Source organism: Acomys minous (genome assembly GCF_964271855.1).
Source record: "Acomys minous genome assembly, chromosome: 10".
NCBI lineage: Eukaryota > Metazoa > Chordata > Mammalia > Rodentia > Muridae > Acomys > Acomys minous.
The window spans coordinates 57,462,480-57,488,679 of NC_140491.1; the positions used below are offsets into that span (position 1 = coordinate 57,462,480).

Consider the following 26,200-nt stretch of genomic DNA (forward strand, 5'->3'; position numbering starts at 1 on the left):
GGGGTCAGATCTTTCTGCTTCTCTTGTCTGTGACTAGCCTAAAAGCAACACGGTGTTCTGCGGCAGAACACTTTCAAAGACAGCAGCAGGAAATTGCATCCTGACCTAGCATATGGCATGTTGCTGAGATACAAGGCTAGAAACTGAATTGGAATCATGTAGTGTCTTTACTCTCAGAGGATAGTACTTGCTTTGAGCGACTGTGGTTGGGACAAAGTGTGACATATGATGTGTGCTGACTAGTTTGTTTTAAAAAACATATAGGTAGACAGACAGATGATAGATTTCTAAATGAAATATTCATTCAGCATCTCAGAGTAGGTGATGGAGAAGGTAAAAGAATGAAGAAGATACAGCTTCTGAAGAGTTGCTACCCGGAACAAGGAAGTACCACTAGCCCACCAACTGTGCCAACATTCAGCCATATGGGTTCATGTCACAATACGGACCACATTGCATTATGAAAATGTTAAACGGTTTCAGAAGGCTCTTGGCATCTCAAAGATTACAACATAGGGAAAATATTTAGAATACTTTCTGAAAACTGATTACATAACAAAACAATCCTGGGCTTAAGTTATTAAGATCCTTATAGCAGATGATTCCTGGACCTCATGCATTTTATAGTTTCCTTCTACAAAGCAGATGCATTAGGGAGTCCACACTTGGTTCAAATCTGTTACAGTTTATATTAATGATCTTTGAGTGGGGCTGTTTGTGATTATATGGATATGTACATGACACACATGTGAATGTTTGTTTGGAAAGCAGAGGTTGACAGCACTGTCTTCTGCAGTTGCTTTGCACTTTCTTTTTTGAAACAGAGACCCCCAAGACCATAGATTCAGCAGGCTGTCCAGTGATTTCCAGAGCTCTACCTATCTCTCTCCACTGCTACCTGCCCATATCAGCACCAGAATTTCAGATGTGATGCCTGCTGTTGCCTGCTGCTTTTCACTAAGGTGCTGAGACTCCACTCGGGTACGTACACTTGTGTGGCAATCACTTTACCCACCGAGCCATGTCCCCAGCCTCCCAAATTCTCTTCTCTGCTTAATTTATAATATCTCAATGGTCCAGAGACAGCAGGTGCACGTCCTGTGACTTGAGTGGGTTAGGGACAATAGCTGAACTAGGTGAGTTGATGTTCCCCTCTGTGTCCTGGTTGCTGTAAACTCCACTCCTATTGTCACAGCCACCAGCTGCCTCCATCATAATGCAAGCCCCATGGCCTGTACCCTTCCAAATTAAAGTTCAACCTGAGTCTCTTCTCTGTTCCTTTATTTCTTTCAGGTACTTGATGGCAATACAATGACGAGAAAAATGATGGACACATTACTATCCACAGTACATGTGCAAAGATGAGCAGACTGACTGCCCATTCCACTCCTGTATTATGGGGAACCCTGGTATCAGTAACTCAATGCCTTTGTATTACGATAACCACATAAGACATTCCTTGGGGTTTTTGCACCTTCCATTTTTTCTCTTTGAGGATCTCTTGACACCCAGCACACATCGGTACTCCTAGCATGTGGGTGATCAAAACAGGAGGATCAGAGACCTTGTCTCAGAAAACAACAACAACAACAACAACAACAACAAAGCCCACAAAGGCTCTCCACCAAATTTCACAACTTGGCTCCCTGTCCATTAAAGTTTCTGAAATGACATGTCTCCAAAGACACTTGTCCCCCTCCTGTCCCTCTCTCTCTTCTCTGCTCCACTTCCCCATGGTACCTGAGATAAATATATGTTTACTATATTTCCTCGTATAAGTCAAGAGTCCAGCTATATCTCAGGACTGTAACACCAGTCCTGAAATAGTAGTTGCCCATAGAAATTATTTTTACAAACAGTATGGAATGAAAAGGACAGGTGGCCACCTCAGGAACATTAAGTTCTTTTTTAATATTCTTGCAAAGTGAGAAATATTCATCTAGTTAGGAAAACATGAATTTCTAGATCAATCAAGTTCTCTTATAGCCATGTGGTCAAGCTAGCATCCTTCAGTTGGCTGATTTGGCAACATGCACATGTGTGATGAAGTGATGTTTACCACACATCCATCTCAAGTTCTACAGCCCTTACTTTGTTAGAAGGAAATGTGTCTCTAAGCTAAGGTAAAACTTTTGCCTTTCTTTCGGAAACATTCCAAAACCTTTCACATCTGGCATCATGACCAAAAGAGAAGGAAAACTGCCAAAAAAAGACTGATTATGACCCTGATGTCTATTCTTCTTATGGACCTGTTAAGTCTCCTGTGATTCCATTTTTTGCAACAAAAGCCTCCTGGGCCTTCAACACATCCTATGGAGCTATATGGAAGAGGTGATTGCACTGAGGTCTTTTCAAATCTATTCTGGATGGTCCAGTGAGCTACGAACTTACTTGCCTTCTACACTCTATCTGTGAAAGTGTGTAGCCTACAAGTAAAGCCCTGGCATCAGGCTATGGTCAAAGATAGAGGAGGAAGTATTTTTAGAAGTAAAACTTCTAAAGATTAGTATAAACAACACATACAAACATATATCTTTGACTCCCCCCTTTCATTGTCTGGAAAAAATAACAGTAAGTTATCCCGCTTTGTGATGGGATCATATAGAATAATATCTAATTGTTACCCTTTTGTCTATTGTAGTCTCCATTTCCAGTCTGCTGCAGCAACTAGCCCCCTTCCAGCACCCTAGTCCGTATCTATCTGGAAGAAACTACAGAGCATCACATTTTCAACCATCTTCTTTACCTCTAGATCTTCATCCACAACAAAAACTCTGTACTTTGTGTTCAGTTACAGAGATTGTGTTGCCTCTCACAGCACCACAGGCTAGCCTTCTGCTAGGCACTGCTTTAGGTTCCCCTAACCTTTCCAGAGCAGCACACTCTGCCTACTGGGAAATCCACGTTAAATGGCTAACTCCGAGTGGCTGCAGATACGTGTCTATTGCCTGTGAGCTGTCTGTGGTCCTTTGTTGAGCTGGCTGGGTCTAAAGGGTATGTAGATTAGAAGGCCAGCTGTTTGATAATTGTCACAGCCAGTTACTTGGTAACACACATGGAAGGCAGAATCTTGGTTGCTAAGCAATGCATTCAGGTGAACCTTTCTGTCATTCTTACCCATCCAGGCTTAGAAAACATGTTACAGATTAAGGGTATCTTGCCCTTTGACCTACACCTTTTTGTATTTTTCTACTTAGGGCGCAAAATGAATGAAGATTACTTCTCAAACAGTGATGTGTTTGCTGCTAGGCCATCTGCACCGCTGATACGAGCTGCAGAGTTCTTCTTAGTGGGTCACTGTCATTAGGATCCTTCCAGATCTCAGCTTGGAACCTGCCTGCTATGTCGCACAAGAAAAGCCAAAAGATGGCAGCAGCAATAGAGATTCATAGAAAGGAAGATAAGTAAGTGTGTGTCTAATGATGCTTTTGTTGGCTTATTCACTCTAGTGTTATCATTTGCTACAGTCTTAAATGCCTACTTTCAATATTTGCACACAGGCTTTCTAAATAAGTCTCTGTGCTGGATAAACCACCAGCCCTGGAGGAACACCTCGTTTCAGTTCACAGGAACAGGCTTAAATTATTCCCCCTCTTCTAAGGAGTTGGCTGCGAGCCAGAGAACCAAGTTCAGAACTCTGTTTCTACTTAGTAGTTTTTTGAGGATCTTGGGAAATGAAGTCATAAATGATTCCCTGGAGTAAAGCTCACCATTTTTGTTGCTTTCCCTGTCAATGTTCAGGCAGAAGGAAAATACAGGGAGAATGGAGTTCTGCTTCTATTGAAAACTTACCAACTTAGCTGCATATTCTCGGTGCTCAGGAGAAAAGCCACCTGTTCTCAGAGGTGGTGTTTGAATTCTGCCTGATATTCCTGTGTACCAACCAGGGCCTGCCACCTTGGTGTCACCCATGGGTGAGCCTCGGGTGAGGTAAACCCCACAGATAATTTAACATGCAGATAGTTTATTTTCTTTAAAAAAATTGACACTCAGGTTCAAAAGATTTCTCAAAAAATTTTCCAACGAAAAATCTTTCTTATAAAATGTGAAAGAAAAATTATTGGTATAAGGAGCCACGGGTTGTTAATAAATGGAAAATTCCATGTGGTGCACAGGCAACAGAGCGGTGTCCTGTATCTTTCTCATTGCAATTAAAGAGCTTCTAATAGATTGCCTTTGCTGAGCTACACAGAGAGGGTCTGAAATTCAGGTACACCACCAATTAGCTCAGCGTTCTCTGACAACAGATCTCACCTCGCTCTGCATCAGAGACATTTTTGAAGTTGACATAAAGTAAGGCTGCTTAATAACAAAGTATGAGGACACACAATTAACAACCTTTGTGTGCAACAAACAAACAAACAAACAAACAAACAAACAAAAACTGTTTTGTCTTCTTTGGGGCCATCGTTCCATCACAATTAAAATAACAAATGTCTGTTGGGGCTACACTGCGCACAGAAGTCTGTGCTAGTCACTTAAAATCTCCTGAAACAAATCTTATATGGGAGACAAAGCATAAAGCAAAGGCCACTTGCGATATTCATTACTTGTAATGAATTGACGTACTTTTGTGACTTCTCTACACAAGAAAGGCTGGAAAGTTCTAAAGGAGAAACGCACAGCACCACGCTCATGGCCTCTGCTTGGCCAGCAGTTTTTCCACCTGTGTGCTTGCTCAGAGGGGCAATGAGTATATAGCTCTTTCTCTGTTTCCTTTTAAGTCTAAAGTGCTCAGCTACCTGTATGAAGTTTTTCACTGTCTAGAGGTAAACCAAGAAGCAATCTTATCACTCCAGTGACACAGATAGGAGACCACAGAGAAAATAAACAATTAGGATGGAACCACAAACTGGAATGAACAACAAAGCACGCATTTGGACAAAAAAATCTATGCAGACCTCCCAGGGCCTCTCTACCTCTTAATTCACCGGGCATCCCTTGAAATGTCAGTTTACATAAACCACCAGTTTCATGTACACAGGGATGCCAGGCGCCCTTCAACAACAGGGATGTGTAAGAAGAGGAGACAGAAGGCATCACAAACATCTAGGCCACTGATCTGCATCATACTGCACAAGCCTTCTTCCTTCAGCTCACTTCACCCCAGACTCTTCTGTTGACTAGGTCTTTCAGGGACTTGGATTCAGGACCAAGGACCACAAGGTAAAGACAGAGCCCCATAGCACAAAAGAAGTCCCCTAGTGGAGCTTTTGTGAGGCAAATGAGGAGCATTCTCAGCCTGAATCCTGGGGCTTGAGACTCTTTAATTTCCTGGATTCTGTTTGGATGCAAAGTGACATAGATTAAGTACCCACTGGTTTCACCTGCCATGCGCGCATTGTTAACTTGTTAGTTGGTGGTGCTAATAGGACCCCAAAGAAAGTACCTTGCTTCCTGTATAGTGTGCCAAATTAATTTTGTTCTCAAATTTCACCCTTTGCTGAATTAATAGCAAATTTAATATAAATTCAAGCCATTAAAAGTGAGTTTATACAGCTCTTAGATTTGCACTGTGGTGTTACGACAATGTCCTTGTATCTTGGGGCGGCTGTTTGGAAAGCATTACCTCATAAGGAAGTAATTTTGAGATTTTTAGAAGCAAAACTCTCTTGCTTAGTGTCTAGGAATCATTGTCACTTTGAAACCAATTGCTGATCATGACAAAAATATATTGACTCCTGTGTGCTTTAATGATGAGGTTTTTTCTCCAATATTTAAGTGTCTGAAACCTACACTAAGATGTGTTCACATCTTAATTATTTCCTGAGTATCATGAGATGCACTATTTTGGGACAGTGATCTAAAGTATACTTAACACAAATAAGGCAACATTGCACATTCCTCTTTCTCGGTGCACCTTAATCTGAACATGGCATCCAGAATCAGAGGCAAGGAGGGAAAGCTGAGCCATCCTATATTCCACAAATTGAAGGCTTTCCTGTGCAAATCTCTCTTTTTTCCTCTCTCCTACCAAATGTATCCTTTTTTGCCCAGATGACATTAGTTTCACTTCTTTATTCCTGTTTGAACATGATGTATTTTGGCAAAACTTCCTTCTATTCCTAGAATTAGTAATGACCAACCAGGGCCTCCTGGATATGCAGTTAGAAACTGTCCCCTCCTTGTGTGACACCCTACTTCCTGAACCCAGAGCCCTTTACAACTGGATTTTTTACATCTTGAGACAATATCTATTGGAAACACTGAAATAGAGGGTAAAAGATCTCAAAAAAAACGCATCTTTGAAGGCATGCTTTTCATTAGCACGGCACAAATATGCTTGGCTGTTATTTGATTTAGACAAAACTGTGGTGAGGATATTTTTTTTTGGTTTGGTTTGGTTTGGTTTGTTTTTTTTCTTTTTTCTGTCTCACAAAAACCAAGTGTTCTCCAGCAATGAGGCAGCGGAAAAAATCAATACTTGCCATGTACCATGTAACCAATAGAATAAGGGGAATGATTTATGTATGGATGGATGCAGTCTGAATCAGCTGGGGCCTCGTACAGGGAGCGAGAAGAAGAGAGGAAAGGAAACGGGAAGAGAGAAGAGAGGACGCTTGGGCAAGCTCAACTGCAAAGATTATTTTTAAAGTGTGGCCAGATTTTCTTTTCCTGTTTTCTTTTTTCCTGCAGCAATAATGCCCATCCCAGCTCTGCAGGACACAGGAAAGCCTGCAATTTGTGGAATATATGATGGCTCAGCTTTCCCCTCCTTGCCTCAGAGTCTTGATGCCATGATCAGATTAAGGTGCACCGAGAAAAGGGACTGATGCCTGGTCTGCAGTCCTTCAGCCGTCCAGCCATCTCCACCATACGCAAGGCTAGTGAGGGGTTGACAAGCACGAGTTGACAGAGAGTCAGGTCATCAACAGGATTTCACACACGCACACACACACACACACACACACACACACACACACACACACACACACACACACACAGCGAGCACCGGCTCCTGAGGAGACCAGCGGCAAAGGCTTGCCTAGGAAAACTACTCTATACCTCATGAGTTCCTGCTGGAAATAGAGTTTGGTTAACTGGAAATCCAGGGAGCTGCGGCATTTAAAGGTATTTGATCCTCAAGGTAACTTTTAGAGGGGCTGTTACCCTTGCTGGAAGCTGAGATGTGGAGTTCTGAGCTGGCAGTGGGAGGGCCTTACTGCACAGCTGGGTATGTGTCCTATTGTATGCTGAATTCTAGTTAGGACTTTAAGGCAGGTTCATTTCTTGCTTTAAAATACTATTGCAAATGTATTTTTAAATGAAAAAAATAATTTTTCCAAACTCCTACTTTCTGCATCAAACTTAGAATGAACCATGTAAGTTTTTGTGAGAGTCTGATTTGGCCATTTCTTTGGAATAGATTTATTATAAAGATGTATTTGCATAAATATAAATTCAATTTCCGGGTTATTCTCTCTATATTGTATGTGAACATGAAGGAAGCTTGATAGTACTGTTTTCATCGGCCCATTGAAAGGCTGACTTGTGTCCTTTTCTGAAGAAACTGATGCTAAATTAATGTTATTGTGTGTTTATGGCCTTTTACTCAGACAAGTATTAATGTCAAAGTTGGGTAGTCCTGTATTCTGAATATGATTCATTGGTCCACACATAATACACAGGAAGCAATTTTAGACAGCAAATATGTCAGAATAACATCATGTCCTTAAGATTTACTTAATTTAGAATCAGTATTGCTAACATGTACCCTTTGTAAAGGTAACTTTCCTCTTCAGTGGACAAATGTATTAATATAAATTCTCTTGATAAAATGTCATTAATTTCAAAATAGGGACACTTATATGATACACATTATCTTTAATTCTGATGTCAAAATCCCATGCTATTTTAAATATAAACTTTCACAGTATATTAGATGACAATCATTTTTGGTGATTTTCTAATGTACATTTATTAACTAGCTTTTCTCTGACTTATACATATAGTAATACATATATTCCTGTTTATACTGCCAAGCTGCACGTTCAGTTAGCAGTTGAGTTTGCACGTATAGGATATAGGACTGGAAATAAAGGGCAGATATGTAGAGAGCTATAAAAACTATTTTCAGAAGCAAGAAATGTCCTAATCTTTTAAGTGACTTTTGCTATTTAATACCATTTTGTAGATGTCATTGAAGATATTTAAGTTTTAACTTTATCATTATAAATGATCTACCCTACTTATAAAATTATTTAGGAAAGAAATGTATGCGAACTAAGTAAGTACATCTGATTTCTCTCCTCTAAGGAAAGTTACAAACAACAGCAAAAAACCATAGTACAGAAGTAAAGCATGCATAATAAATTATCTTTCAGTAATTATAATTACAACTGCTTCCCCAAACCAGCAAAAATGAGTCTGCCCTCTTCTCTTGATGTAAGAAAAGCCTAATAGCATTTTACTATTGAGCTCGAACATCACCTGCCCCCCGACTTCTGTTGCCCCAAACAGATAAAAACAACAGGACCTGCCACTGTCTTTACTTTCGAATCTGTCCGCTCAGCCAAGCCGCCTGCATGAGGGTTGATAATGAGAAAGCCTGGAGCGGTTCCAGATGGAGCAGATACTGTGACGCCCAGCGCTGCGGGAGCCTCGGCCAGAAAGAGTGTTCTTAGCAGGCCACACACAGGTATGTTCTCACCAGAAAGCTAACTGGAAATTTAAAAGCACAGTCACCAGCAAGGTGATGCTGAAACGTAAGGTAAGCATGCCCACAGCCTGGCGGCAGGTTTAACACTTAAGGAGAACTGTTTCCTGTCACGGAGAAAAAGACCGAGAACCTCCCAGTGGTCACAGAGTGCTCAATGAGCTCAGTCAGATCTAGAATATGATTTTAAGTGAGCCTTATAGACACAGGAACATGGGATGCTAGCAGACAGCATCCTGGCCTCACTATACAAAGAACACACGAAGAAGTGACTAACTACAGATCTCAAAACAGTCCAGGAACTGGACTTCATCCCTGCTAACAGTCTCAATTAAGTCAGATTGGCTACAAAGTTTATTTATGTTATATACAACTTTTCTGGGTTCTCATGAATGCTAATTCTCCTTTTCCCCCAACATGAGATTAATTTCCTATAAACATCTAGACTTAAGACTCACAAATGAAACGGCTGTCAGCGTCTCGTTTGTCACATAAGAGCAAATCTCCCGGTAAGCAAGGTCTTCAGCAAATACCTGCTATGGCTTATTTGCTTTTATCGGTGGTTAAAATTTCACTGGTGAAATGTCCATTAAAGAGAAAAATCAATATCTGAGCTTAGCCGCCTGCTTTGTTTTAATACCACAAATTATTTTGAGACCAATTAGACAAATAACTATTTAGCAAGTATAGGAAATGAATTTTCTTTTCTTATTCCAGCACCCACTAAAACCAAAATAAGCTGGCATCTGGTTTCTCTTTCTTATTAATCAATCAACCCATTTAATATGAATTAATGAAGAAACTGGTTTTAAAAGTTGTAATTTTAAATCTATGTTACGGCTGCCTCAGAAATAAGACTGAAGGCATTCTAGTGGTAAAAACCAAAACAGTATTAGCTCTAAAGGAGAGACCTAGTGCTCAGACCTCAGCAGTGACTAGCACGCTCCCCAGGAAAGAATGTTTCTTGCTCTCCATTTCTTTTCTTGCCTCCCCCCCCCCCCAGCTCTCCCAATTAGCTTGGAGTAGGCAGAGCATCTTGAATTAGCAAGTTCAATCTGAGCATAATTGGACAGCAAATTTCTATTTTCAAATCTAAACTGTTTCACTAAAACCACATAGAGCTTGGACTCCATTTAGCAGAAAAGCTAAACAAAGGCATGTGCCAATCCGTATCTCCTCATTGTCACACCGTTAAAGCACAGTCACCTGGGTATCCAGATCTTCCCAAGGCACAAAGGCACAGACACATTCTACTGAAACACTAAAGAGCCAGATGCTCAGAGCCACACCTCAGCTGGTGCTCCTGGTGGACTGAGCTTCGTTGGCCTCTGTCCTGGCTCTTTGCATTTGCATCTTTATAGATTATGGGAAGATATAGATCCTTTCGTCTCTCACAAAGCTGTCCAATTCCGGCCACAACCTCAAATGGTTTTACTGTATGGGCTGTCTCATTTATTCAAACAGATTTTTTTTCCCTTTAAGATCTAAATGAGAACATATCCTCCCTTCATACCCCCAGGGAATGATCCCAAAGATGGGAGGCCCCTAATAAAACAATTAATTGTGATAAATTTCTGAATTTTACTCCTTCATCCAGGGCTATTTCCATGGCAACACCCTCTCCTCCTATTGTTGGGTTTGGCTCATTCCCACAGCAGGTTAAGCTAGGGCAGCCAGGGCAGGCTGATGGTCAGCTTTTATTTTCTCTGGCCCTTCAACAAAGGTTAGTTGAGGTCACCAGAAGCCAAAGGGTAATTACTTTTTCTCCTCGGGGTTAAAGGTACACAGATTGCTATTGGGACAACTGTATGGATGACCCTCAGCTTCTCTTGTTCAATCGGCTCTGCTTTCATTAGAAGCATACGTATGACACAGCGATCAGGATGCTTCCCCCCAAGCCTAAAACTCAGGGTAGAAAGTCCAACGTGTCTGTGAAGCTAATAGACATTAGCATAAAATGTCCTGGTAATCAATTTGGAAAACCCAATACATAGAAGGCTTTCTAGCTTTTGAATGAAGAATAGAAAAAAAAATCATGGCAGAAAGTTACAATGGGAACCTCCACTCTCCATCCCCCATCCTTCCATTAATTGGATGTTCATGATCTCCCAGGCTGTAGTCATTTTCCTGAGGGCATGCTAAGGCTGGGAAAGGTGAGCTTTCCTCCTCCATCTGGAGCTCTGCTCTTCCCCTTTAAAAACAGATCTTTCGCTGCCCAGAGTAGACTAAGAATAAATCAGATGAAGTGAGTTTTCTCTAGTCTCTTCTCAATTCTTAAAGAAAACAAGTCTTTAAAATAATTGGGAGAGGGGTGTCTTCTCAAACTCAAATCTCAAAACCTTTTGCCCCTCTTACTTGATGAGCCACTTTCAAATGAGAGCTGCATCTTTTTAATCTGAAATTTCAGATAAACAGTTTCCATAGATGCCAAAAGCAGAGGCAGATGCTGCGTGGAACGTGTCTGTCAGTTCTCAGGCAATTAGAAGAACATTTCCAGGTTCCTAGCCGTGGTCAGTCTGCTCCTGGCTTATCTCAAAGGAGATCCCCAGAGGGAGGCTGGTGCTCCCTCTAGAAGAAAGGCCCAGGGCCACCCAAAAATGGCTCTTGATCCAAAGTCTTAGTGAAAAGGAGCCGTGTAAAAAGCACCCAGAGATCTGAAAGCACACCCTCCCTCCCTCCCTCTGGAGGGGGAGGGGGAAATTGCTTCTGCCTGCTTTCTCAGGTTCACCTGAGTGTGAATTGAAAGTCACCAAATGCTTGATTCCCCTCCAAGCCTCTTCCTCCAGCAAGCAGGCTTGTCCTAGCTCTCGCCGTATCTTCATTTGAAGTTATGTCTCTGCTCAGAAACCTGCCAGGCATCCCTGAGATGCACTTTCCAAAGCTGCCAGACTAGAGTGCTCCATCAGCCTCTGCCTCCATCTTGGCCTGCTCATCCTTGCCTCCTGTCTCAGGTAGTCTGCCTGCCAACTCAGACTTCACATTCCCTGTGTGTGACTTTCCCCTCTCCTGGATGGTGCTGTTCCCAGTGAATAGCAATTCTCTCTTGCAGATGTTCGGCCTTTAGAAGAGTGGTGTATGGTTTAGTTCACTCGGGACTTTCTCCGTGTTTTTTTCTGTGCTGTGCTGCATCTGAACCAATGCAATGAATACCTTACGCCAAATACATATAATGTCATGTGTATAATTCTATATCAGTCCTCTGGAAATTCACCTAAATACCTGGCTCCCATAAAATAGAAACCATTAAGCAATAGTGCTTTAAATTATTCTCATCTGCAACTTCATTGACTTCTTACAAAAAAAATGTTTTTTATTAGGACTTCTTGCATAGTTGCCCTTGGTAGTAATCTTGGAAATCTTTCCTTTCTCCCTTTATTTTCTCTTGTCCTTTCAACATTTCTGCAAAGTCTTTGTAATTATCATTCTTGAAAGCAAAACATTTTGTCCTCATCATACCCCAGGCTCCCAAATTCTAACTGCTGCTGTCAATGGTGCACAGCTAAGGAAATAACAAGTTGATCATGGCCGTATGCAAAGATACCATCTCAGAAGCAAGTCTCAAGTCTTCAAGGCCCCGAGAGTGCAGTGAGGAATGTAGGTGTTGGGTATGGTTTTTAGAAAGAGTGATAAGATCTAAGGCAGCAAATGTCACAGTCTAGTATGTTACCTGGTTACAAATTACCCAGTGAGGGAGGGAAGAGAAGAGAAAGGCCTTGCACCACTCAAGACTAGTTGTCACCAGTGACTGATTTGGAAAAGAAAAGCTCTTTGCTCAGCTATAGACCAAAGACACAAGGATCAGTGTGTCCTTTGCTCAGGGCATTTGATGAAGGCTCTGCTGTCCTCTCTGCCATTGATAGGACGTAGTTATTTGGGACTTCAGGAAGTAAGATGGGCTCAAGGAAGGTAAACTTCAGGAAAGGTATCTTTTCTTCTCTGCAGACTTTCTCACTTTCCTACAGATCTCCAATCTCCACTCCATCCTCACTCCACCCTGTTCTGCAGGCCTGTACCCCATATTGAGGTTTTGAAGATAATAGGTCAGATCTGCTGTTAACCAGTAAATGAAGATGCCTGGCTAATGTGTTTACCCCAAAGCTGCACATCCCCAAGGACAGCAGGTGAGGGAGAACTTGAGGAACATCACCTTCTCAGATGCTCTGAGATTGCCATTTGAGGGCTCTCTAAGCCAGCAGCAGATTGTGCAAAAATCCAAAGGCATCTTAGGTCAAAGTCTCAGCCTGCACAATACAGCACACATTTTCATATTTTATTCCTTTCAAAGAAGACATAAGCATTTCACTCTAGGCAAGAAATACAAATGCTTGCCCTTAACTGTTTCTTGCTAGTTCTGGGAGTTCCTCCGTTTGCTCTTACATGCCAGTGTCACTAGATCTTTGTCTATAGTTGAACTTCCTCTTTTCCATTATGTAGAAAAGGTATTACAGAGGGTTCAATGTAGAGAGGTTTTCTCAATCTGATTCCTCTTTTTGTGGCAGAAGTAGCTGTGGCTTGGAAGCCCTCAGATTGCCATGTATACACATAAGGCTGTGTCCTATGGAACCCGTGGTTGAATTTCTCCGGGAGTGATCAAGTAGTTTCAGAAACTGATAGGAGTGTGACCTGGTTAGGGCACCAGTTTCCAGTGCCAAGTGCGTGGTGAGTGCTCAGTGCCAGTTTCTCAGGGTGAGGTGATATCCTCAGGCATGGAGCACTACCAGGGCTAGACTGAGATGGATTTGGGAAGAAAACCAGTGGCCACCACATGGAGATTTTAACAAATGTGCCAAATACACATCTCCCAACCGCAGCTCAGGTGTATTGATTGAGAAGCCCCCAGAAGCTGTTTCTAACAGCCCACAAGGTGTTGGCATTGTGCCTCGGCTGTAAAGAACACAGCACAGAGAATTTCAAAGCTATAAATTGATTCATACCTCTAAAATGGGCCAGCTCTCTTTTTTTTTTGCTAAATAATTCTTACTTTTTCAGAAACATTAGTGTTTTCTAGGTACTACTCTGTCTCCCGTCTGGTGTTTTGCCTTGTTTTGACATAAAACTTTGGTTCATGTGAAACATGTGGATTTTAGTCTCAGAACCCTTCCTATGTTTACTCAACCACAGGCCCCCTCTGCTGCTCTGCTACTGGAGCAGGGGACTTGTCTTGCACCTCACCCATCCTCTATATCCAAAGAAGCAGTTTCCATACCACATTTCTCTGCCAATCATTGCCTGACCTTGTCTTCCCTGACTGTAAATAAACTAACAGATTGCTAAAAACACATAAGGAGACTCATTTCTCTCAAGGGAATCTTGTGCTATTAGGAGACCATGCTCTTGGTGCAATGGTGAAGGGCATGGGCCTCAGGGACAGACAGATAGACAGACAGACAGACAGACAGACAGACAGACAGACAGACTAGATTCAGATGTTCACACACACATACACACACACACACACACACACACACACACACACACACACACACACACACCTTAGGGCTGTTAGACAGTCCAAATGACACAACACACCTGAAGAGTTTATCATGGTGCCTGCAGCACAGTACAACTTGGATAAATGGTAGCTGTGTGGAACTCACATCATAGACAGTTAGCACAGGTTATAACTCCAGCCCAACAGGTTTCTTGTTAGCTGCTTTTGGGAAAACTAATCTCTTGTTGAGCCTCAATGTTTTCATTTCTAAGTAGGAATTCACAGTGCAATGTAGGGTAGCTATGAGGCTCAGATAAAGATATATATTTCCCTAGCACTATGCCTGAAGACAATGTTATTTGTTTTTTCAGTTATTTAGTTTCTGGCTATGATCTAGATATGCCACATTTCTTCCGAGCTAGAATTCTGCCAGGGACATTTGGGATATGTTGTCAGGGAGATACCAAGTGTTCCTCCCTCCCCCATCCATGCCCAGGTGAAAGGCAGACAAGCAGTGGTTTGGAATTTCTCTGGGGAAAGCAACGTGAATTACCCATAATTATTTGCCTTATCTCATGAAGGTATCGTTATGTGTTAGTAGTGTAAGGTTTCTTATGAGCATAGCATGGAAATATTAAAATGGGGCTTTCCACTCAGGCAAGTGCACAGACTGGGCTGGGCTAGGAGGAGGTAGCATGTGACTCCACATTTCATACTCGGCAATGGAAATGTATGGCTTATATTAGAAAGCTGGAGTCTTCTCAGTCAGATGAGCAGGCTTTGAAAGCCTCAGCTTGCCCCTGTCCCCATGCCTCCTGCTTCTGTGCATACAGCTCTGCCCCTGCACAGACAGCGGCCCTGACCTCATGCAAAACACTGCAATCCCGACTTCCCAAGACAATATTCTCACCCCCTTCCTCCCCAGGCTGCAGCTAGAAGCAAAGTCCTACCTTGCACTTTAAACTCCAGACTCATAAGTTTCTTGAAGACTCTCTTACAGCTTTGAGCCTCCGAGCAGAGTGACAAATGCTGTGGCTCCACTTCTTAACTCAGAGAGGTCCAAAAAGCCACTTCCACAGGTGGTTCCTGGGTTTTAGGAGTTCACAGATTGGTAAATTTTTAATAGTAGAACTTAAGTTAAAAAAGACAACCTTGTAAAGAGGTTTTGGTTTCAGAGATTTGAGTGTTGGGGTTTTTTCAAACTATTATTTATGAGCACTTACATCACTCCAAAAAAAGCATTTAATAAGTAAGATGTGGAAACACAAATGGGGAGTTAGCTTCCCATGCACTCATGTGTGAATACATAAACAGGCATGTATAGGCATGCACAGAGAAGGAGGGGCAGAGAGCATAATGTTCTTATGTTACAGTTTTACCACTAAAGGGCAAGATGTTATCATGAGAAGTCAAGTATCCACTAATGTGGCTGCTAGCCCCATTCTCCTGGAGCTGGCATCACTGCATCCTCAAGCGCCTTCCTTCCATGCCTTGGTGTGGGTGAGCACAGCTTCCTTCAGGTCTTAAATCCCCTGTCTACTTGCTCTCTTTAGACTCTGCCTGGTTAGAAGGGGAAAGCCCTCACTGGAGGCTCCTAGCAGAGTGTGTGGAATTCTCACATCTTGTCTGAGGCAGAGTTCCGTGTGTGTTCCAGGATCCTGGATACGGGTTGTTTCATGGGTCCTGACTCCATTACCTCCCAGCATCCCTCGCTCCAGCTGACTAAGCATTTGGCAGATAAGCACTAGTGCACCAACAAGGCTGCATCAGCAGAATTTTCTTCATTGTTACAAGGGGGACTCTTCTTTTTTGGTCTCTGTCAATCAGCGACCATTACTGAGTTCCTTTGGGTTGTTGTGCTAGGAGCAAGGAACACAAGAATGAAGAAGTGTAAAGTCTATTCTCAAGGCAATTGTCTACGATTTACTTTTTCCTGGAGGCCTGAAGAACCCTGTGTGATTTTCACAGCGTGCCAGAAACCCAAACTTGCAGTTGAGATAGATGTAAGTGCCTCAGGCAGGTGATAAAAAGCAAGCACAGAAAACGGAACTGGTGCAGAGGGAAACACTCCCAGGGATCTTTGCAACTTGTAATCTGCATGCAAGAACATGTCTGACACATGTCGTCCAGAGGCTCTTCCGTCTTCCTGCATTAATGCGACTTCTCCTACCTCAAAGATGCTTGAAAAATGTACGCATCTCGTCTCTCGTATGAGAGTTTTCAGCAACAGTAAAGCATGCTCATCAAATCAACAGAAGGCAGAGTAGGAAGATACCTACCAGAGAGGACCAGCAGACATACTCCTGTCTGGCCCTGCTGCCAAGTGAATAATGTCTGTAGCAAGTCAGCTCACCCCTCCAGGCCTTAGCCTTCTCTTCAGAAAAACAAGTCAGTTGATGTAGACATGTGGTACCCACTGCACTTCTTCTCAGTGTTTACACATGCCTGAGTCCTCTTAATCACCAGAACTCTACAAAATACCAAGCATCTTAGCCCATTTCATAGAAAAGGAAACTGAGGCACAGAGCAGTAAAACATATTTGTTCCAAGTTCTATGATAAGCAAGCTGCAGAAAATTAGAACACACCCGTTCTCTTTCCAGCTCCTCTCTCTATCGCTAAGATGAGCTATCTTCCAGTAGGTAGGATTTAGATGGTACTAAAGACCCCCTTAGAGTTTGTTTTATTCAGATCTGGAAGTAAAAAATGATTGCTAGGGGCTCATATTTCATATACTTTAGGCCAGCTGAGCAAAGAGCTTTCAGAAAGATAAGTACGAATCAAGACTGTGTCATTCTGACATTAAAAATGAACATTCTCAAAGTGCTCTCCAGGTGCTTTATGTACCAGCTGCGCCCTGTGGTAATAGAGAAGGGACCAGTAGCATCGGCTAGAAAGCAGCACAGGGGGTCAGGACCTGATGATGCCCAGTGAAAACTGAGATGTCTTATTCTCTAGACCAAGATGTTCTCACCCACCCAAACAGAGTCTCATGTCCTCTAGCACTTTTCCTTTGATTCAGCAGAGAGCCACCAAATCCATAGCAGTGATAGAATGGAGTCCTCCCTTGTTGCTCTTCTTCTGATCCCCTTGGTGAATGCTGGGTCTCTTCTCTCTGCTAGCATCTCTTCCCCCTTCCTACGTCCTAACAAAGAGCAAAGCCACTGCCTCAAATGCCACCTGCAATGCCTTAGTCCAAGAAGCAGCTGCATCTTCCCTTGAAACACCTGGTGCTTTCCCAGCATGCCCTGCACCCAGCCTTCTCTTCTCCTGGCACAGGCTTCTGAGCACTCTGTTCCTGCCACCATCTCCTCTAGGACAAGAGCCTTTCTTGCTCCTACTCTGACATGGTCTGCTGTGTTCAGTGGTCCATGGGGCTTTTCTTGTGCCTTCCGCACAAGTTCTGCTCTTCATAGCTGGTCTGTGCTTTACTCTCCAAAGAGCTTAGTGCAGTGCCTGGCCTCAGTAAGTATCTTCTTGGTTTTTCAAGGAATCTTCCCCAAATCAGTAGAGGAGACAGCCTGTAAGTGTACACAACAAAAGAAGGCTCCTTGGTCTTTTATCCTCTTTCTCAAATTGTTTAGCTGTGAAAATGTTTTTTTTTTTAAACAAAATCCTGGCAGACAGAGATGATGGCAGAGGTGAAAACTGGCTTGCTGTAATGATCACCACACATCCTGTCTCCAAAGCAGTTTCTGAGTGTATACATGCCAAGTTGAGAGAGACCTGCTAATTGGATCTTAGCAAATCAAGGTCCTTGCTGCACAGCTGCTGCTTTACCTAGTTTCAGAGTGTCCAAAGGATGTGAGCAGAGTTGCCAGTGCCTGGGCACATCCATGCTCTCTCTACCACGCACTGGGTCACCCTTGCAAAGATAGAGGTGCAAGCCATGTAAGAGCAGCTGGTGTGTTTTGTCACCCCTGCCATAGACACCCCCCCTTAACTTCAATAGAGAGCTAAGAATGTTATTAGGAGTGTGGACAGTTATGCAGAGAATGTTTAAATGATTCTGGTGGAAAAGGAACACTTCTCCTCTAAAGCCAGCCAAGTTGGTAAATGAGGAAATGCTCCCGGGCTGTTCAAGACTCAGAATTCCTCTTACACACGCCCTGTGTGCTGGTGTGAGGCGGCTGAAAACACTGCTGGTCAGGTTGACAATGATTTTGTCAGCCGGATGTATAGATCTGGAGGGGAGAAACCAGGGGAAATTGTGTGAGGCATCGCTTTGAAGATTCGGTCCTGTGACTGTGGAGCCTGGGGGGGCTGTTGCAGCATACACATGGGACAACATGGGCCTTTGGACTTAGGAATGACCTGCCAGAAAAAGATGCCCAGTGCCCCAGTGCTCACTTGATCAAAGCAGCTGCTACCGTATGGCAAAGGGGCCTCCTTCACCACAGAACAGTGTTTGAGAACTTCAGCAGATGATCACCTTCTAACAAGTGGGAAGACTTTTTGTTCCCTAATTCCCGCTCCTTGACTTTTTATCCTGTACTTCTGTTGTTGTATCATGCCCCTTCAGTAAGCTAGAAGTCATGAATCTGGGGGCTCTGGATGGAGCTCAAGCACTGGGTCCCTGTTAAGGATGAAAGTCACAGATCTGCTTGGTGGGATGACAGTCAACAGGGCAGTACCCAGAGTTCCTTTCTCACATGATTTCTAACCCAATAGGAGCTTTGCCTCCCATTGGCAGGTTCCAGAGCTAGCAGGCTCAAGGTGAAGGGACACTCTGCGGATATCACAGCTCTATGAGAGCACCAGGGCAAGAGTGGAAACACAACTGCAGAGAAATAGCTTCATTCCATAAAAGGTCAAATTGCACAGTAGCGAGTGTGGCTATAATAATGAGAAGATGTAGGTTAATGACTAGGACACCCATGTTTCAGAAGCAGACTTCTGAGGGGTACCCCACTGGACCTCTACCTTTGACAGACTAACCAGAGGGCAAAGCTACAGAATCCTTCCACTGAGTTCATTTTCCAAGCATTATAATCAACTTGACACCAGTTCTCAATTTCTACACTTTCCTCCTTGTCTGAATATTTTCCAGGCAGAATATAATGATTTTAGTTAGGAGCTTCCTTTTGGTTGGGTATAAGAGGGCTAGCAGTACATTAACATGCCCGCTATCAATCAGAAAACTGCAGGTCAGCTCCTTGAATGATATGTTGCTCAGCACATTAAACCCTTGAACTCAGCAAAAATACATAAACACTTTTACTTCTGAAGTTATGGTTTAGGAGGGGTGGAGTAAATGGACAATAAGGAGGATAATCAATTAAGAATGGTTTAAATGGAACAATAATGGATTGCTACTTTTTCCTTTCATCTGGTGCAGAAACTGAGAGTCCATGCTATCATTTTAGTCTGAAAGCGACGGCAATGAGTAACCAATTAAAAATAACTCTCTCAGCCTCTGCCTATGTGCCAGTACTTAAGCACCTGCTACTCGTACATTGCCTTGACAGAGAGCCAATATATATATATATCTACCAACTGATAGCACTAGACCAGGGTGAAGAACAAATGACTCTCCTTTCTCTTGGGCATTGGGGACCTTGGTTTTCCATTTAAGGCAGTATCAACTCTGTGTACTAGTTAGCATAGATCCTAAAGTTTATTATTAATCTCGTTCTTTGCTACTGTCAACATTTTAATACCCCTGTAGCGCTCCTGGTGACTCTCTTCCATGACACTGTCCTCCACCACAAAATGAGCACACATTCCTCTAGACTCTAGAGTGTCTGGAAGCAGACACCAGGAAAGCCCCGAAGAACTGAAAACTAATCTTTTCTTCTATGTTGCCTGGTCCCCACAATGGCAGTACTGGGTAGCTACAAGAAAGGGCAATTATTTGGAATAGCCAGTTGAAAATAATGACTGGCCTTTTTTTTTTTTTTTTTTTTGAGAAAAGTTGTAGGCTTTCTTTTGGGGGAATGTGGATTTGTTTTTTATAAAAATAAAAATGAAAAACAAAACAAAAATATTCCAAAAACCTTCCTTTATAATTTGGAATACACTTGAGAATGAAATGTGGACACATAAACCCATAAATTTGGTACACATGGTTATAAGTAATTATGTGGATAGCATGTCGTCCGTGTGTTGTTTCAGATGAAGGAGTCTCAATTTTTCTCTTTGAAGATGAAATGAGGATGGCTGTTTTAGCACAGCTAGCATTCCTCTGCAACACACTACATCCTCTCAAACAGCAAATAATATTTCAGAAATGGATATAGAGTAGGCTTTTTGCACATATGTATACAACATATGCTTGACACTGACATGCCAAACAGCTTCCTAAATGATATTAAGACACTGCTGATGAATGAGATATGAGTTAGCATGCATCAGGGATCTGAGACTATGAATACAACAATTAGTGTTTTGTGTTTCTTTCTTTCTATTTTTTACAATTCTAAGTTTTAGGAAATGTCAAAAATGTTAGTTAACTATACTAGTCTTCATTAAATATACGTTATTAAAATATTACATGTATGAAATGCACATATACAAGATACTACGTAGTACTGAGATAAAGAAGACATAGTCCCTGCCCTCAGAGCACTTAAAAATCCAGTGAGGACCCTAAGATTTGCAAACAGTTTATCAATGTTCTATTTTATATAGACTTTAAAATTTCACATAGTGAGTATGCAAATGTAAAAAGGCTCTATGTTTGATTTAGGCAACTGCATTATTATTATTTTCCAAATAGTATGGAAAAGCCAAACTACCTGCACCCCTAAAACAGTCCTTCAGCTATCTGCAGAGTTGTGGTGATGGAAATTCTATTGTGCTCTGCAGATTCACTTCTTTTTTCTATTCCTTTTTAAAAAATTTAATTCATTTTTTTCAGATTACATTTCATTTGTTACCCCATCCCTTGTATCCTCCTGTTCCTCCCTCCCTCCTGCTTTCATCCTATTCCCCTCTCTTATGTCTGTGACTGAGGGGGGCCTCTTCCCCCGCTATGTGATCATAGGCTATCAAGTCTCATCTTGGTAGTCTGTTATCCTTCCTCTAAGTGCCACTGGGCCTCCCATCAAGGGGAAGTGGTCCAATATGGGGCACCAGAGTTCGTGTAAGAGTCATTCTCTGCTTTCCACTCAACTGTGGAGAATGTCCTGTCCATTGGTTAGATCTGGGTGGGGGTTTGATGTTTCCTGCAAGTATTGTCCTTGGTTGGAGCCATAGTTTGAGCAGAACCCCTGGGCCCAGATCCGCCCATCATAATGTTCTTCTTGTAGGTTTCTAGGACCCTCTGGATCCTTCTATTTCCCCATTCTCCCATACTCCTCTCACCTAGAGTCCCAATAGGATGACCTCACATCTATCCCAATTTCCTGGTAAGTAAGGTTTTTCATGGGACATGCGCTTTGGGCTAGTGTCCAATTATAAGTGAGTATATACCATGTGAGTCTTTCTGCTTCTGGGTTAACTCACCCAGTATGATCATTTCTAGCTCAATCCATTTGCTCACAGATTTCAGGATTTCCTTGTTTTTAACAGCTGAGTAGTATTCCATAGTGTAAATGTACCACAGTTTCTTCATCTATTCTTCTACTGAGGGACATTTAGGCTGTTTCCAGGTCCTGGCTATTATGAATAAGGCTGCTATGAACATGGCTGAGTGTATGTCCTTGCTGTGTGGTGGAGCATCTTCTGGATATATCCCAAGGAATGGCCTTGAGGAAGCCCTAATCCCAGTTTTCTGAGAAAGTGACAGATAGATTTCCAAAGTGGTTGTACAAGTTTGCATTCCCACCGGCAATGAAGGAGTGTTTCTCTTTCTCCACATCCTCACCAGCCTGTGATGTCACTTGAGTTTTTGATCTTAACCATTCTGATGGGAGTAAGATGGAATCTCAGAGTCATTTTGATTTGTGTTTCTCTGATTACTAAATATGTTGAGTATTTCTTTAAGTGTTTCTCAGCCATTCTATATTCCTCTGCTGAGAATTTTCCGTTTAATTCTGAGCCCCATTTTTAATTGGGTTATTGGGTTTGGTGGTGTTTAGTTTCTTGAGTTCTTTATATATTTTTGATATTGGCCCTTTGTCAACTGTAGGGTTGGTGAAGATCTTTTCCCAGGCTGTGGGTTGTTGCTTTGTTCTGTTTGCAGTGTCTTTTGCTTTATAGAAGCTTCTCAGCCTCATGAGGTCCCATTTATTGATTGTTGACATTAAGGCCTGGGCTATTGGAGTTCTGTTCAGGAAGTTGTCTCCTGTGCCAATGAGTTCAAGGTTCTTCCCCACTTTTTCTTCTAACCAATTTAGTGTCTCTGGTTTTATGTTGGGGTCCTTAAATCACTTGGACTTGAGTTTTGTACATGGTGATAAATATGGATCTAACTGTATTTTCCTATATGTAGTCATCCAGATAGACCAGCACCATTTGTTAAAGATGCTATCTTTTTTCCATTGAATAGACTTGGCTTTTTTGTCAAAAATCAAGTGTCTATCTGTGTATGGATTCATTTCTGGGTGTTCAATTCAATTCCATTGATCAACCAGCCTGTTACTGTGCCCATATAATGTTGTTTTAACTACGGTTTCTCTATAGTACAGCTTGAGATTAGGTATGGCGATCCCTCTGGAGGATCCTTTATTGTACAGGATTGTTTTAGCTATTCCGGGGTTTTTGTTTTTCCATATGAAGTTGATAATTGAAGTTTTAATGTCTTTAAAAATTGTGTAGGTATTTTGATAGGGATGCATTGAATCTGTAAATAATTTTTGATAAGCTGGCCATTTTTACTATGTTAATTCTCCTGATCCACGAATAAGGGAGATCTTTCTATCTTCTGATGTCATCTTCAATCTCTTTCTTCAGAGATTTGAAGTTTTTTTTCAAACAAGTCCTTTACCTGCTTGGTTAGAGTCCCTCCTAGATATTTTATATTGCTTGTGGCTATTGTGAAGGGTGTAGATTTCCTAATTTCTTCCTCTGCATGATTGTCATTTGTGTATAGGAAGGCTATTGACTTTTTAAAGTTAATTTTGTATCCAGCCATTTGCTGAATGAGTTTATCAGCTGTAGGAGTTCTCTGATGGAATTTTGTGGGTCACTTATGTACACTATCAGATCATTTGAAAAGAGGAATAATTTGACTTCCTCCTTTCCCATTTGGATCCCCTTGATCTCCTTTTGTTGACTTATTGCTCTGGCTAGATCTTCAAGTACTATTTTGAAGAGATATGGAGAAAGTGGGCAGCTTGCCTGTTCCCTGATTTTAGAGGAATTTCCTTGTGTATCTCTCCATTTAATTTGATTTTGGCCATTGGCTTGCTGTATATATAGCCTTTATTATGTTTAGGCCTGTGCCTTGTATCCTTGATCTCTCCAAAATTTTAAACATGAATGGGTGTTGGATTTTATAAAATGCTTTCTCTGCATCTAAGAAAATAATCATGTGGTTTTTTTACTTTCAGTTTGTTTACATGGTGGATTACATTGATGGATTTCTGTATATTAAACCACCCGTGCATACCTGGAATGAAGTCTACCTGGTCATGGTGAAGGATTTCTTTCATGTGTTCTTGTATTCAGTTTGTGAGTATTTTATTGGGTATTTTTACATCAATGTTCATAAAAGAAATTGGTCTTAAATTTTCTTTTTTTGTTGGGGCTTTGTGAGGCTTACGTATCAAAGTGACTGTGGCCTCATAGGATGAATTTGGTAATGTTCCATCCATTTCTGTCTTTTGGAGTAGCTTGAAGAATATCAGTATTAGCTCTTCTTTGAAGGTCTGATAGAATTCTGCACTGAAACCATTTGGCCCTGGGCTTTTTTTTTTTTTTTTTTTTTTTTTTTTTTTTTTTTTGGGGGGGAGACTATCAATGATTGCTTCTATTTCTGTAAAGGAATTGGGACTATTTAGCTTGTTTGTCTGCTCTTGACTCAATTTTGACAAGTGGAATTGACCAAGATAATTGTCCATTTCCCTTAGATTTTCACATTTTGTGGCATATATGACTTTGAAGTAGGATCTTATGATTCTTTGAATTTCTTCAGTGTCTGTTGTTATATCTCCCTTTTCATTTCTGTTTGTTGATTTGGATAGTGTCTCTCTGCCTTTTAGTTAGTTTGGCTAATGGTTTGTCTCTCTTGTTGATTTTCTCAAAGAACCAGTTCCTGGTTTTGTTTATTCTTTGAATTGTTCTCTTTATTTCAAATTTATTGATTTCAGCCCTGAGTTTGATTATTTCCAGATGTCTACTCCCTTTAGGTATTTCTGCTTCTCTTTTTTTCTAGGGCTTCCAGCTGTGCCATTAAGTTGCTTATGTGGGATATTTCCAATTTTTTTTTTTTTTATAAAGGCACTTAGTGCTTTGAGTTTTCCTCTTAGCACTGCTTTCAATGTGCCCCACAAATTTGGGCACATTGTTCCTTTGTTTTCATTGAATTTCAGGAAGTCCTCAATTTCTTTCTTTATTGATTCCTTGACCTAGATGTCATTAAGTAGAGAGTTGTTTAGTTTCCATGTGTGTGTAGGCTTCTTGTTATTTCTGTTGTTGTTGAAGTGTAGCCTAAGACCATGATGATCTGATAGGATACAAGGTATTATTTCAATCTTCTTGTATTTGCTGAGGCTTGCTTTGTGACCTACTATGTGATCAATTTTGGAGAATGTTCCATAGGGTGCTGAGAAGAAGGTATAATCCTTTGTGTTTGTGTGAAAAGTTCTGTAGATATCTGTTAGATCCATTTGATTCATGATGTTGGCTAATGTTATTATTTCTCAGCTTAGTTTCTGTTTCAATGACTTATCCTTCAGTGAAAGTAGGGTGTTGAAGTCTCCCACTACTAATGTGTGGGGATCAATGTGTGGTTTAACTTTTGTTAATAGTTCTTTTACAAATGCAGGTGCCATTGTGTTGGGAGCATAGATGTACAGAATTGTGATGCCATTTTGGTTGACTTTACCTTTGATGAGTATGAATTTTCTTTCCTCGTCCCTCTAGTTTAATCTTGGTTGAGAGTCTGTTTTATTAAATATTAAAATGGCTACACCAGCTTGCTTCTTCCCACCATTTTCTTGGAATACTTTTTCTAGCCTTTTACTCTGAGGTAATGTCTATCCTTGTGGCTGAAATGTGTTCTTGAATGCAGAAGAATGTTGGATCTTGTTTAAACATCTATTCAGTTAGTCTGTGTCTTTTTATTGGAGAATTGAGATGATTGATGTTGAGAGATATTAATGACCAGTGACTGTTAAGTTCCTTATTTTTTATGTTGGTAACAGTAGAGTGTTTGTGTGGTAGTGTTTTCCAGTGGTGTACTTATCTATTTCCTGTGTAGTTTTGGTTGTAGCTTGTCCCTTTGGGGTGGAATTTTCCTGCTAGTAACTTCTGTAAAGCTGGATTTGTGGATAGGTACTGTTTGAATTAGTTTTTGTCATGGAATATTTTATTTTCTCCATCAATGGTTATTGATAGTTTCATTGGGTATAGCAGTCTGGCCTGGCATCTGTGGTCTCTTGGGGTTTGCAGGACCTCTGTCCAGGCCCTTCTGGCTTTTATGGAATCTGCTGAGAAGTCAGGTGTTATTCTGATAGGTTTGCAATTATGTTACTTGGAATTTTTCTCTTGCCACTTTTAATATTTCTTCTTTCTTCTGTATATTTTGTGTTTTGATTATTATGTGAATGGAAGTTTTTTCTTTTCTGGTCTATTCTATTTTGTGTTCTGTAGGCCACTTGTATGTTTATAAGCATCCTCTTCTTTAAATTGGGGAGATTTTCTTCTGTGATTTTGCTGAAAATATTTTCTGTGCCTTGGAGTCTGTTGTCTTCTCTTTCCTCAATGCCTATTATCCTCAGGTTTCTTCTTTTCATGTTGTCCTTGATTTCTTGGATGTTTTGTGTCAGGAATTTTCCAGATTTAGTGTTTTCTTTAATGGTTGCTTCTAGATCTACGGTTGTATCTTCTAGACCCGAGATTCATTCCTCCACCTCTTGAATTCTGTTAGAAAAGCTTGCCTCTGTGTTGCTCGCCTTCCTCTCTGAGCTCTCTCATTCCTGTTTTTCTTCTGTCTGTGTCTTTATTATTGTATCCATTTTCGTCTTCAGATCTTGAACTGTTTTATTGATTTCTTTCATCTGATTGTTT

The 26,200-nt window shown here is 41.4% G+C and overlaps 2 long non-coding RNA genes across 5 annotated transcripts in view; one reads left to right on the forward strand and one right to left on the reverse strand.

The window, feature by feature from the left end:
• Nucleotides 1-3,002, reverse strand: part of LOC311608004 — a 32,858-nt gene extending 29,856 nt beyond the window's left edge. For all 4 annotated transcript variants that reach the window (XR_014782815.1, XR_014782816.1, XR_014782817.1 and 1 more), the window contains exon 1: nt 2,625-3,002. This is a non-coding gene — a long non-coding RNA (uncharacterized lncRNA). The remainder of the gene's footprint in view (nt 1-2,624) is intronic.
• Nucleotides 3,003-3,196: 194 nt separating this feature from the next.
• Nucleotides 3,197-26,200, forward strand: part of LOC311608005 — a 42,933-nt gene continuing 19,929 nt past the window's right edge. The window contains exons 1-3 of the long non-coding RNA XR_014782819.1: nt 3,197-3,404; nt 8,461-8,638; nt 23,521-23,641. This is a non-coding gene — a long non-coding RNA (uncharacterized lncRNA). The remainder of the gene's footprint in view (nt 3,405-8,460; nt 8,639-23,520; nt 23,642-26,200) is intronic.